The 14,266-nt window shown below is 43.9% G+C and overlaps 1 protein-coding gene across 1 annotated transcript in view; it reads left to right on the top strand.

The window, feature by feature from the left end:
- Window positions 1–14,266, top strand: part of csmd3b (CUB and Sushi multiple domains 3b) — a 416,246-nt gene that overhangs the window by 296,732 nt on the left and 105,248 nt on the right. The window lies entirely within an intron of this gene.

The following is a 14,266-nucleotide window of genomic DNA, read 5'->3' as shown; positions in this document are numbered from 1 at the left end:
ACTTATTTGATATACACATCTAATGTACTTGGATTTTGTTCTTATAGGTTTCCACTTAATTTTAAATGCATTTTATTTTTGCTTTTCTAGGCACTAACTAACGGTTCTTATGTGTCTTATGTGTTCAATCTTGACTTGTATGACTGAACAAAGGAATAACAGTTTATTTTGCAATTGAAATTTAAATTCATTGGCAATAAATCCTAGAATTTCTCACTCATTCAGTACACCCAGGGGTTTTACTGCTCAGCAGCTTGTGTTTTGATAAGCTAACAAATACCTAATGAGGGGGTCTTAAATCAGTCGACAGATGACTTGTGTATTTGTGGATGGCTTCAAAAGTAGTCTGAGTGCGTCTTAGCTCTCAACATTATCATCCAAGTTTTGAGGGTATTATAGTCTGAGGATGATCCTGATGCTTCAAACATCCCGGGATGATATCAGGTTAGATTTCTGTGGGAGTTTTGTCTTCATTTTTCACTACGCTGTGCAGTGGAAATTTTATTTCTGTCAAAATTCCAAAAAAGTTGAAAAGTTTGGCTTCTTGAGATGTCTCATTGTTAATCCCTTTAAGCGATGACTTATCTTGATCAAACAGAACATCTTTGTAGATGCATTGGTCTGCTTTAAAAATAAATGCTTGTCTAGCAACGCATGACCTTCTTCTTAATATCAGTTAGGAACAAAGTGTTTTTCTGTTCTGTCGAATCAGCTCCTGCCAAACTAAAAATATTAACCTTTCCAAAGTTTCCTGTGTGATGGATGTAGTTTTCATTTGATCACAGTACATGAAACATAGAGAGGGGAGCTTTGCTGCAGAAATGAACTTTGTGTACCTCATTTAGGTGTCATCATCTGCGGATTTATTGTCATAATGAGGTCACAGTGCTGAGTCTGGTAATGCAGCAAGTTCCAAAAGGGGTGTGACAATGACACTTGTTTTGATATATCTCTGCCCTTTATGCTCCTTGAGTTTCATTGTGAAGTTCAAATGATATACTGAAAACACAGTGATTAAAAAGACATAACATCAAAATGATTAAAATAGAAAATAATGAAATACTGCAGATCTGTCTTTCTTAAAGTAACTCTGCAAATAACAAATGTATTGGTGGCAATTTTTTAAGCAAATAATACAATGCGCAGGTAATATTAAAAAGTTTAAAAACTAACTTGAAATCATATCACCTTTATGAAGGACATAAGGTTCCTGTCTCAATGATAATTGTGCATATGCCCATTAATTTCTCCTGAGTGATTTCACCATAGAGATCAATAGAAAAGCTAATGGAGAGAGCCACCATCTAAATGCACCCATGCTTATAATATTGCTTCATTGCATTGGCATGAGAGCTGGATTTTCTTTCTTAATCTGTACCCAGTAGTACACAGCAAGATTATTCTGCACAATACGTGGAAGACCAATGCAGTGTTGTTAGAGCGTATTCACTGTCAAAAGCCATGCATTTGTATTTTGATGTTATAAGGTTTTGTTATTTTGTGTCACAATGACCTTATCACAGCTATGTTGGCTTTTATGTTCTTTGAAAAGCAATAAGAGACTGTGTGCGCTGTGGGGACCATACCACCCGGTGTAAGGTTTATGACACTGCTACTCCAATTAAAATTCCTCATAATTATCAAAATCATTTTTATGTTTCTGTATTGGCTAATTCACCAGTGTGCACAAGCTCTTTAATCAAGGTAGTATTTTTAATGCTAAAATATAATTAATGCTGTTATCCATCAAGTTTAAAATTTACTGTTTTATTAAAAAGCTGGAAAAAAAAGAAAAATGAAGCTCGTTATTATTTTTTTTGATTGAGATGCCAAATTACAGTTATTTACTTGCAGTCCTTAACACAAAAATTGGTTTTAGTGGTTGAGTGTTATGCTTGATTAATTTCGGACTTCTCATTGAAGTCCAGTGTGTGAGCTCAAATTTGGGTATAAAACACAAATTCAGTTTGTTATTTGCCTAATAAATGATATAATTTTTAGTTTGAAGGATTTTTCCTTAAATATTTGAGGGGTTTTTTCTTTTTTTCTTTTTTTTTGGGGGGGGGTGTCTTTGTTAAACTATGTTAGCTATTTAGTCACTTTGTTTGCTTACCAGGGAGTGATGCCAAGTTTACTTTTTATAGTTCAGCTTAAAAAAATAGCATAAATGTACAATTTAAGGAATCCTCAGCATATTATGTAAGAAAGGACTGCTTGCTGCTCAACATCTACTGTACTGTTATTAGACTTTTAAGTGTGCCCCCTTTAATTACATCTACATCATACTTATGTAAATGTGTTTGACATTCTTAGATTGTCAAAACCTACAAAAAAGTACTTTAAATATTACTTTTTTTTCTTTCTTTTTTTTGCTCAAACCCCCAAACCATGAAAAGCGCCAATTCTCAGTACAAGATAAATGTGTTTGTCTCAGAGTGCCGGCTCCATCACCCACAAGATTTAATATAAAGGTGGGTACTTGCCTGAGATGTAAAAAAAAAAAGAAAAAAAAAGGGGCACACTGTGTGTGTGTTTGTAGAGTACATAGACATATCCCGTAGACCTTGGCTATGAAATATAAACATTATCAGTAACTCCAGCCTTTCTGTAAAGCCACACTAACAATGCGTGTATGTGGGTTTCTGTTAGTGTGTGTGTGTGTGTGTCAGACAGGTCCTCCATCAGTAAGCCAACGAAGCTCTACCAGCAAGTCACTCACCCCTCTCGCTCCTCACATTCTCCCTCTCTTCCCCTTTTCCCTCTGTCTCATTTTTCCTTATTAGCCATCTATCTATCCACCATCCTCTCATTCCCTTCTTTTTGAAATCACAACATTTTCTCTGTCAGTTGTTCTCTAATGCACTGTTGTTTAGTTTCCCTGCTTCTCCTCCTTTCTGCTCTTTTTGCTTCTCCCATTTCCTGTATCAGACACCCCTTCTCTGCTCTGTTGTCTGTCAAATGACCAGCCCTGCATCTTTTTTTCTTTTGCACTCATTCCCTCCCTGTCTATCTCTGTGTTTCTGCTTTTCTCTTTCTCGTGGTCTCTGCCTGTGTCCCTCTCTTTTTCTTGTCACCATTCATCTATTATTAAAGCCAAGGTCACCGACCTGGGAACACTTTGACTCCACTCCTACTGCAGAGCATACAAATCACACACACGTACAAACTCACACACACAGCTGAGTTCCCATCACTTCACACCACTATTGGACGTTGTATTTACTTACATAAACCCCTGGAGACTGACACTAACCATTACTCCAGTTTACTATACTCTAACCTTAAACCAAGTGTTCAACCTAAAATTTTATGATTTACCTAACCTCACCTTGCTTTTTGCGAGTCCCTGCAGCATGACAGTGAGAACGCAGTTATGTCCCCCACATTTAGAAGTTAAGCCTGACTTTACACCAGTCTTTCAGTCAATTATAAACTATGGCATGTCACAGCTATTGATTTAAGGCAGCATTGCGACATTATCGACATTGTTCACATTAACGTTTCAATGAGTTCCTGTCTGCTCTGTGGATATATTTTTCTCGCCAATGTCCGTTCTCTGGCAAACAAAATGGATGAGATACGGCTCTCCATCACTAACAACAGACGGATTATGGACTCAAATGTCATGTTTTTCACCGAAACATGGCTGAACAACAGCTGCCTGGACAATGCTATCGAGTTAGCAGGACGCCACACACACCGAGCCGACAGGCTAGCAGATGACTCCGGCAAGACCAGAGGTGGAGGTTTGTGCATTTATATTAACAATGCTTGGTGCATGAACTCCACTACTACTGAGAGTCACTGCTCACCTAATGCGGAGTTTTTAATGGTCAAATGCAGACCTTATTATCTCCCCAGAGAACTCACTTCTATCATACTCACTGCCGTGTATATACCCCCCGACGCTAATGCTAGGTTGGCCATGAAAGAACTTTCTGCAGCCATTAACAAACACCAGAATAAACACCCCGAGGCTGCTTTTATTGTTGCTGGCGACTTCAACCACACCAACTTAAAGACAGTCCTCCCCAGATTCCACCAACATGTCTCCTGCCACACCAGAGGAGACAAGACTTTAGACCATGTGTATTCCAACCTGGCTGGAGCCTACAAAGCCACACCCCTCCCCCACATTGGACAATCGGACCATCTCTCCCTGTTCCTCACACCTCGGTATTCACCACTCATCCAACGTGTGAAACCTGCTGTGAGGACAATTAAAGTGTGGCCAGAGGGGACAGACGCAGTGCTCCAGGACAGATTTAAAAACACAGACTGGAATATGTTCACCCACACAGACCTGGACCAGTACGCCTCATCTGTACTGGATTACATCTCCAAAACCACAGACAGTGTCACCACCCAGAAACGGATCACCATGTACCCCAACCAGAAGCCTTGGATGAACCGGGATGTTCGTCTCCTCCTGAAGGCCCGCAACACTGCCTTTAGGTCAGGAGATGCACACGCCTACAGTACAGCCAGGGCTAATCTAAAGAAGGGCATCAAAAAAGCCAAACACCATTACAAAAAGAAGGTAGAAGAACACTTCTCCAACTCCAACCCCCGACGCATGTGGCAAGGACTCCAGACCATCACAGACTACAGGACCACCAAACCCTCCCCCGCATCCTCTGATGTCTCCTTCCTCAACGAGCTCAACAACTTTTATGCTCGTTTTGAGCGAGGGAACCCCACAACCACAACCAAAGCAGACATGACGCCAGACCACCAACCTATGACTCTCTCCCCCACCGATGTAGGAGCGGTGCTGAGCAGGATCAATGTCCACAAGGCTGCAGGCCCTGATGGCATCCCCGGGCGTGTTCTCAGAGCGTGTTCTGGGGAGCTTGCAGGAGTGCTCACAGACATATTCAATCTGTCCTTGGCCCACGCTGTGGTACCGGCCTGCTTCAAATCCACCTCCATCGTCCCGATACCCAAAAACTCCAACCCATCTTGCCTCAATGACTACCGCCCAGTAGCACTCACCCCCATCATCACTAAGTGCTTAGAGCGACTGGTCCTAGCACACTTCAAATCCTGTCTCCCCCCCACCCTGGACCCCCACCAATTCGCATACCGCCGGAACAGGAGCACAGAGGATGCAGTCTCCATCGCAATGCACTCTGTCCTCTCACACCTGGACAACAACAACACCTACGCCAGAATGCTGTTTATAGACTTCAGTTCAGCATTCAATACAATCCACCCCTCACAACTCATCAGGAAACTGACAGATCTGGGTATCAGTTCCCTCATCTGCAAATGGTTACTGGACTTCCTGACCAACCGCCCCCAACATGTCCGGCTGGATAACCGCTGCTCATCTACCATCACAATGAACACCGGTGTACCACAAGGCTGTGTGATGAGCCCTTTCCTCTACTCCCTCTTCACCCACGACTGCAGACCTGCTGATGGTTCCAACACCATCATTAAGTTTGCAGATGACACCACGGCGATTGGCCTCATCAGTGACAACGATGAGGCCGCCTACAGGGAGGAGGTGGATCGTCTGGCTGAGTGGTGCGACAGAAACAACCTGCTGCTTAACACCGAGAAGACCAAGGAGCTCATCGTGGACTACAGGAGGAATGCTGACCCACATCCACCCATCCACATTAAGGGGACGGCTGTGGAGCGTGTGAGCAGCTTCAAGTTCCTGGGAGTCCACATCTCCGAGGATCTCACCTGGACGACCAACTGCTCCAAGCTGGTCAAGAAGGCTCACCAGCGCCTCTTCTTCTTGAGGACTCTGAGGAAGAACCACCTGTCCTCAGACATCCTGGTGAACTTCTATCGCTGCACCATCGAGAGCATCCTGACCAACTGTATAACAGTCTGGTACGGGAACTGCTCTGCCTCGGACCGGAAGGCGTTGCAGAGGGTCGTGAAAACTGCCCAGCGCATCGCCGGAGCACCACTTCCTGCCATAAAAGACATCTACAGGAAGCGGTGTCTGAAAAGGGCTGGGAAAATCATCAAAGACCCCAGTCACCCATCACATGGACTCTTCACCCTCCTGCCCTCTGGGAGGCGCCACAGGAGCCTCCGGACTAAGACCACCAGGTACCGGAACAGCTTCTTCCCCACAGCTGTCAGACTCCTGAACTCTGCCTCCTGACATCTGACCCACGTTAACTCATGGACTGAACATACACACACCCACAATGGACAACTGTACCCTCAAACACAATAATAACATGGACTGAACCACCACTCACAACCACTAGCACTTTATATAGCCTCTGTAGAAACTATCTACACCCTCACTTATCTTAACTGCACTACTGTATAGCTCTGTGTAAATAATCATTCTGTACATTCGATAATCTTTAATCCTACAACTGTTTACAACTTGCATAGTTCCCATTTCTGTATAGCTGTATATCCCAGATTCTGTAAAGTTATTTATTTCATTTCATATTCTGTATAGTTTTTCATATTTATATCCTGTTCATATCCTGTACATAGCTTGTACTCACTACAGCCTGTACATACTTATAGTTATAGAATATTCACAACATACTTCATACCGTGTACATTATAACATACCATAATAGACCCATTTCTGTAATATACTCACATATCTATAATTGCTAATATATATTGTAATATATCTATATCACTAAAGCACTTCTGGATGGATGCAAACTGCATTTCGTTGCCCTGTACCTGTGCATGTGCAATGACAATAAAGTTGAATTCTATTCTATTCTATTCTATATACATTTATCATGAGCTTATGCTGTGTATCTGTCTTCACAGTCCATAATGAGGTGTCAGTGAGGGTTAATAATAATAGTAATAATGCATTTAATTTGAGGGCGCCTTTCAGAAACCCAAGGTCACCTTACAAAAAACAAAATAAATAAAAGGAACAGGAGTCATAAACTACATAAAATAAGTTAAAATTACAAAACAGAGCTTGACAACCGATAAAATCAGCATTAAAGCGAATAAGCCAGTTTAAACAGATGTGTTTTGAGCTGTGTCTTAAATACGGAAAGGGAGTCAGATTTTCTTAGTGCAGGAGGAAGAGAGCTCCAGAGCCGAGGAGCAGAGCGACTGAAAGCTCTGTTCCCCATAGTAATAAGGTGTGAGGACGGAACAGTAAGATGAATAGCAGCTGATGATCTGAGAGGGCGGGAAACAGTGGTGATATGGAGCAGGTCACACAAATATGAAGGATCAGATTTATGGATACACTTGTATGTTAGAAGTAAGATTTTAAAATTTATCCTGGCTTCTATGGACAACCAGTGAAGCTGCTGAAGAACTGGGGTAATATGAGCTCTTAACAGAGTGCAAGTTATGACCCGAGCTGCAGAATTTTGAAGAAGTTGGAGTTTATGAAGGGACCTTTTAGGGAGACCAAATAGGAGGGAATTACCGGTACAGTAATCAATACGGGACGTAATAAGACTATGGACAATGATGGCAGCAGCATGGGGAGTAAGTAAGGGACGGAGTCGGTTAATATTACGTAAGTGGAAGTAAGCAGACCGGGTTATGTAATTAATGTGAGACTGGAATGAAAGAGTATTATCAAGTATGACACCCAAACTCTTAACATGTTAATGGAAAAACTGTGGGATTTGGTTAAGATAGATGGTGTACCAACAAGTGAAACTTCAGTTTTACTTACTGTTAAGTTTGAGAAAATTGGAGGAGAACCAGGATCTAATTTCAATAAGACAGTTTGAGAGGGAGGTAGGTGAGAGGGATGAATTGGGTTTAGAAGAAAGGTAGAGCTGGGTGTCATCGGCATAACAGTGAAAATTGGGTTGAGGATATAATGTATTGGCATATTTATGTATTTGTTTCAGTAGGGCAATTGATACACAGTCATGGTAAAAAGAAAGCACACAGTGTTAAGGTCCCACCCCGGCATTTCATCCATGTTGCGATCTGGACGCTAACTGAGCCATTGCAATGTATTGATTCTTTTCATTTTCAGTTATGCTGTAGATTTGGTGCTGTGCTTGGGATCATTGTGTTGTTCATAACCTGGTTTTGGCAGAGCTTTAGCTGTCAGATAGATGGTCTCACGTTTAACTCTTGATAATTTGGTATACCAAGGAATTTGTGCTCAATGATTGCAAGGTCCTCAAGTCCTGTGGCTGCAAAACAAGCTGAAATCATCACCCCTACACCGCGGTGCTTGACAGTTGATGAGGAGTTTGTGCTGATATGCTGTGTGCAACTTTGCAAACCTAAGCGGTGCTGCCGTTTTCTTTCTAGAGAAAGGCTTTCTAACTTCCAAACAAGCCATATTTGTTCAGTCTTTTTCTTTTTCTTTTTTTTTTTTTTTTCTTTTTTTTTTTTTTTTTCTTTTTTGGCCTGTCCCGTTTGGCTCTTTTGCCATCAGAATTGTTGTCTAAAGGCAAAGAAAGATGCCCAACGGATTTACTTTACCAAACTGACCATCCCAGCCTTGCCGTAATGGTCCATTTGATTCACCTTTTATTGTTTATTTTATTTTCACTTACTGAATACGGGACAGACTTGACTGGGGGAAAGAAGGGGAGAAAGAAAGAGGGAAAGAGAAACAGCTGAGAAGAGGGACGGGGGAGAAGGGCAAAAGACAAAAACCAACAGAACGGGCAGAGAAAAAAAAATGCATATATCAATCACCTGGGTCACCTGCTGAGAAAGAAAAAAGAAAGCAAGCAGAAGAGAACAAGAGTAATAGAATAAACAACATCACAATGATATATGGGAATATGACAGTAAATACTAAATGTTAAACATTATTGTGCAGCACATAAGATCAACAGAACACAGTGTGCTTTGAGGTAGGAGCCAAAAAGGGTGTAGTTTGTGGGTGTGATCACCCGTGTGTACACCTGTGAGCATGGACGCGCTTGTTTTTTGTTTTTTTAAAAGGTTCCTTCATGTAATAATCTGCTAGAGGGTGTGGGGGGGGCCACAGCCCCGTCCTCCAGGGCATGAAGCAGGTGTGGAGGAGATCAAAACTCCAGACATCCAGAGGCCCCAGAACACAAGAGACCAAGGAAGACCAACAGAGGAGCAGCTGCGCCACTGTCCCGGAAAGAGCTGAGGAGAGTCCCAGATGAGGGCTCACTCAGCAGCCGCGGAGCAGAAGCCAGGGGGAGTTGCAGTGACGCGCCCGTGAGCTCCGCCGGCAGCCAGCTGCACCTGAGTGACCGAGCCCCAGGCCGAGAGGCCGGGGGCACCCCACCTCCGAAGTGGCCCGAGCGAGCCCCAGGCTCCAGGCCCCGATAAGCGGCCGCCAAGGAGTGAGCCGGTGTGTACCTGGACGCCCACCCCCAGACACAAAGAACCACCAACGCACCGATGTCTGAGGGAGTCCGCCACTGGCAGGGGAAGTGGTGGTAGGGGGAGATAGGCCTCCAAACCTTGGAGGGCCTGAGCTGTCCCCAGAGAGGTGGCGCCTGACACCCAACCTGACATATAGACACAGACATACAGGCACACACAGATACAAACATCCATTCCCACCCTCATGCTCTCATATGCACTTACTCCACACTCAACCAACGTGGAGACAGACATAAAGAGACGTTGTACACACGATCACACTCCCCAAGTGTACTCTACAAACCGGGTCTAGGTGCCCCCGCCCCTGGAGGGGGGAACTGCACCCAGACCCAGGTGGTGTTTCCCTTTTCCCTGCGGTGGGGGGAGGCAGACCGCCCCGACTCCGCAGCAGCAGGAAGGCTCCACACTCCAGACCGCAGTCGGACGGCCAACTCCTCCTCCTAGCCCCCCTGCTCCAGCAGGTCGCAGAGAACGGGGGTGAGAGAAGACTCCGAACCTCCCTCCACCCGCTCATTGTAATGTTGATGCATGTGTGTTTTAAGGTGCATTTAAAACCCAGGAGGGCATGGAGCTACCTGCCAGAGAGCAGCAGGTAAGCGCATGGTCCCTCCTGCTAGCCCTCAATGTCTATGTGTATTTAAAATTGAGAGGTGGGCAACGATGCCAGGGGTGGGGTGTACACCCTGATGGTACTTTGGACTCCGTGTATCGTGCCCACCCCCAAGATCCTATATGTATGTGTAATGAGAGTGTGAGTAATGTGAATGTCTAAGTTGTGGGATAAAATTGAGGCAGAGGCAGCCAGAAGGGGACAGAGGGGGGGGTAGCCTCCTCTGCACCCTGGTGACATACCCCTACTCCAAGGCCCTGCATGTGTGGGTGGTTGTGGTGGAGCGGGAAGAGGGAGGCAGCTGGAGATGGGGAGGGAAGGAAGGGAGGGGCAAGTGACCCCTCCCTGGGGCCAGCTCCCCCGCTGACCCCAGTAGGCACCCCCACACTCCGCGACCCGCCAGGGAAAGGGGGCCCAGGCCCATCCAGACCGGGGCCCAGTGCAGCAGCGCCGCCCGGCCCCACAGAGCCCGGGACAGTCCACCCAACCCCACCACAGAGAAAACTGCACCCACCCCACCATCCACTCATCTTCCAGACTACATAAGACAATAAACACCCAGGCTGAGATCTTCCTCCACCTCTCCTGTATCTCCCCCTCCTGCAGAGGGAGCTCCTGAGGAGAGGAAAGCTCCTGCAAGATGTGACAATCTCCCCCACCAGTTGAAGAGCCCCCCAGGTGGCTCGATGCACCGGCGGCACCCTGCTCCAGGGCCGGGCCCCCATGCACCCACCCGCCCACAACCCCGGCAACACACCAACCAGGACCCAAGCCCCCGAGGCCCGGTCCGGGTCCCAGCCCAGAGACGGAGCGCCCCCAGAACCTCACGCCCATCCCGGACCCACCCAGGGGCAGCCAGGCTACCAGGTCAGTAACCCACGTCCGTCAGCACAGACCCTCCCCTAGCCCCGCTGCATGCAGCCGCGAGGAAACAGTCACCTGAGAGCCAACAGAGCCCCTAACCGGACATGACCGCTACCCCGGGTTGAGCCCCCCAAGGAAGATGCCTCCGGGGAACCCCCCGACGCCCTAAGCCTGTCCCTACCCCCACACCAATCACAACAGTGAAGGCGGGACCAAACTATGACCCCCCACCCCCACTAGGTGATGGAGCTGATCAAAGGAGCCCAGAGCAATTGATCTGATGTGGTGGCAGAGGCTGTATCAAGACTAATGTAGTCTAATAGATAATTTCTATATTGGTTAGAATTAAGATTATTTTTATTTTTCCAGTTCATGAGGACTGTTTTCTTGGCTATGCATAGGGCAGTGAAAACCATATGGGCTATATTCTTTTCTGAAGTGACATTATCTTAGCTGCCCAACAAACACACTAAGGGGGAAGTTGGAATGTTACATTTCAGACACTTCGATAAGTCTTCACATATCTCGCGCCAAAACTTCTGAACTGGTGGACAGAACCAAAGAGCGTGGATATAATTGTCCGGTGAATTGGTTTGGCAGTGTGAGCAGTTGTTGGTAGACGTAAAGCCCATCTTGAACATCCGATGACCTGTATAGTGCACTCTATGTAATATTTTGTATTGAATTAATTGAAGACTGGGATTTCTAATTAGATGAAAGGTTTTTAAGCAAATCTGAGACCAGAAGTTTAGGTCTAAGTTAACTGATAAATCCGCTTCCCATTTTGCAATAGGAAGTGATATTGATTCATCTGTTTTAGAAAGCATTCTGTATATTTTGGATAGTAATTTGGGGGGTTTAAGAGTAAGAAATTGAACCACACTTGGTGGTGTTTGTAGTTCAACTTGACCCGGTTTAAATTTCTTTTTTACTATGGATTTAATTTGTTGATATTCTAAAAATCTTTTCTTGTTGATCCCATATTGTGTAACTAGTCCGTCAAATGAAATAAATTCTGTTCCTTCTAGTATATGTTCTAAATATTTGATTCCTTTATCACTCCAATCTGAAAAGTTTATCATATTATTGTTTTGTAATATGTCAGGGTTGTTCCAGATAGGTGTACGTTTGCATGGGATTAATGAAGACGCCGTCAATTTTAGAAACTCCCACCATGCTGTCAGAGAAGAGCTGATGTTGATGCTTTTAAAGCATTCATGTCGTTGGATGTTTGAGCTGATAAATGGTAGGTCTGAGATCTCTAGATTATTGCAGAGTGCTTGTTCTACATCTAGCCAAGGTTCATCTAAGAGGGTGTGTTCAGTCTTTTTCTAATTGTTCTCTCACGAACTTTAAGATTTACCATCCTAGGCCTGTAAAGTCTATGCTTTACATTTTTGGCAATTTCTCTGAGCGCTGCACAATCTGACCTTGGGGTGAATTTGCTGGGACAGTCACTCCCAAGAAGATTGGCAGTTATCTGCAATGTTTTCTACTTCTCAGTAATCTTTCTCATTGTGGAATGATAGACTTCAAATCATTTGGAAATGCCCTCATAACCCTTCCTAGTTTGATTGGCAGAAAAAGTTGCTTCTGAAAGATCAATGTGCCTCAAACATTCCTCATTTTGGACTATTTCATGCTCCCAATTTTGTGGGAACAGTTGGCCCTTTTTCTCTTGCAACATGATTGTATCAGTGCAAAAAGCAAGGTCCATAAAGACATGGATGAGTGAGTTTGGTGTGGAAGAACTTGACTGGCTTGTACAGAGTCCTGACCTCAACATGACAGAACATCTTTTGATGAATTAGAGCACAGATTGCAAGCCAGGCCTTTTGCCAACATCAGTGTCTAGCCTCAGTAATACACCTTTGGAAAAATGGTCAAAAGTTCCCATAAATACAGTCCTACACCTTGTGAAAATCCATGAGTTGAAGATGTTATACCTGCAAAGGGTGGGACAATCACATTAAACCTTAAACTCTATGGATTAAAAATTGAATGTCACTGAAGTTCATTACTTTCGGCAGTGTTGATGAGTTTCTTCTTTTTGGTGGATAAGACTGATGAATAAATCATATTGTTTCAACTGTCTGACTAATATTGAAAATATGAATATGTGTTTTTTTCCAAATAGAATTACCACAACACAGAAGAAAAAAACTGTACTGAATTATCTTCTTGGCTTCATGAGATGGAAAATAAATATTATAGTGCAAATTTGCAAAAAAAAACAGCATGTGCATCAAAATAAACTATTTCCAGCTGTGCAATATGAGTCCTAACCATACCAGAAATGACACAGAAAGTCATAAAGTCAAACATAACTTTTAAAAACACCAGTACAGGCTCATAAGGCCCTGATGGTAAAAAACTACATTTCTGCAAAATGACGTCACTTCCGGCTTCGGCGGGTCATGGTGGACATGCGATAGTTCGGGCTGATGGACATAGGAAGTGTTACGAACAGCTGATCGGATCGGCAAAGCGTGTTTCTGGAATATTATGTTTTTGTTGCTGCAAGTGCTTTTTATGCAATTTTTGCAAAGCCATATGTGGAAGGAAACTGTGACCTAGGACAAGCTGATGGCATAAGATGTAAGTGCAACTCCTCTGGTTTCATATGCAAAGAAAATTATTGCGCTAGCTTACGTGGTTGCAGTGCTACTGGATTTAAAAATAGTTACGCAAAACGGAGCGTGCCCGCTCCGACCGGCTTTGGCTGCAAAGCCTTTTAAGATTCTTTGTATGACAGCAGAGGGGCTTCACCATTCAAGTGTCACCACCACTTCATCTTAGTTTTGAGCTTTTAAGTACTGAATGAGATTTGAGAGTACCAGCATTGCTTTCTATAATTTAAACCCACCAGATGCCAATTGGATTGATGCAGCAGTCAACACTCCACACAGAGGATACCCTCTGGTCCGCTTTGGAGTACTCGCTGATTCTTACCATTTGAAAAAAGGTATTGGCTCTTGCTTGCCTTCAACTCACTAAATGAGTGTTTTGATAAGGAATGTGACTATTAAATTGATTACCAGGTGTGTTATGCCTTTGTAATCACCAGTATTCACTTCTAACAATGAATTCTGAGCCAGGAAAACTCTGATTTGGACTGTGTATTAATTTTGAGCAAGTAATCTGTATTACCAGTTTTGTGTCCATAAACACAGTACAGAAATCTGTGTGTATGGATTTTTTTAAATGTATGGTGACCTTAAAAGAACAAAAAGTGCAAATATTTGAATCATTTTTCATACAAACACATCTGAATGGTGATTTTGAGAATTAGTTTCCAGCGATGAGTCATCCCCCCCCAGCTCCAGCTTTTTTAAATGCATCATTCTCGCATTATCCCATCATCCTGTGTTATATAATACCGATCTAGCAGACTTGAGAAGTGCAGCATAAACATCAAGTGCCTGCTTCGTGGCCAGCTGAAAAAAAGGGTGAAATGGTGTTAGTCATGACAAATGTTTT

Source organism: Rhamphochromis sp. 'chilingali' (genome assembly GCF_963969265.1).
Source record: "Rhamphochromis sp. 'chilingali' genome assembly, chromosome: 17".
Lineage (NCBI taxonomy): Eukaryota > Metazoa > Chordata > Actinopteri > Cichliformes > Cichlidae > Rhamphochromis > Rhamphochromis sp. 'chilingali'.
Note: the sequence above shows the minus strand (reverse complement) of the source record. Positions and strands in the feature narration are given on the sequence as shown.